We start from the raw sequence: 841 nt of genomic DNA on the forward strand, positions 1-841 counted from the left end.
TTTTACACAACACACATACACACACCCCACTACTACTATCCATGGATATTTTGTTGAGTTGTCGTATCTGTCTGTCGGACACGTTTTAGACACGACATTCATTTGACACTCATCCGACACACGTGTCGTTTGTGTCCAACTGTGTCTTAATAAAAAAATGAAAAAAAATGTTTGAAAACACCTAGATATCATCACGTATCAGCGTGTTTAGTTTTATTCTTAACATATATTTTTGAAATGAGTTTAGAAATAGTATATATTTTATTTATTAAAACAAAAAATATTTTAAATATCATATATAATTAAAAAAAGACATTAGAAATAGTTAAAAACTTAATTTATATTTTAACAAAAAATATCAAAATATCATTACAATTTATTTTAAAAAAAATTATAATTTATATAAATGCCGTGTCTTTATATCTTGTAAAAATTAAAATTTATGTATCTACAAGTCTCGTATCGTGTATCCGTATCCTGTGTCCATATCAGTGTCTTTTCATTGTAGTTTTTTTTCCTCTTTTTGTTACATTTTTTCTTGAATTTTTTTTGAAAATATTAACTAAAATGGTTGAAGTTATTCACATATTATGGAACGAGTAAATCACTTTTCTCTAAAATAATCTATTTTTTTTTTAAACAAAATACCTCAACTTACTGCGATTTACTAACGGTAGAAATAGGATACAAATGTGAATATTTTGGAAATAGGACAAGGGGATAAACAATTATGCCATATATATGTACGCTAAAAATTAATTATTAAATCAATTATTTGTATAAAATAATTTTAAAATATAAAATATATAATAAAAAATATAAAATAATACATATAAATATA

The sequence above is a fragment of the Arachis duranensis genome, chromosome 1, assembly GCF_000817695.3.
Source record: "Arachis duranensis cultivar V14167 chromosome 1, aradu.V14167.gnm2.J7QH, whole genome shotgun sequence".
In the NCBI taxonomy this organism is placed as follows: domain Eukaryota; kingdom Viridiplantae; phylum Streptophyta; class Magnoliopsida; order Fabales; family Fabaceae; genus Arachis; species Arachis duranensis.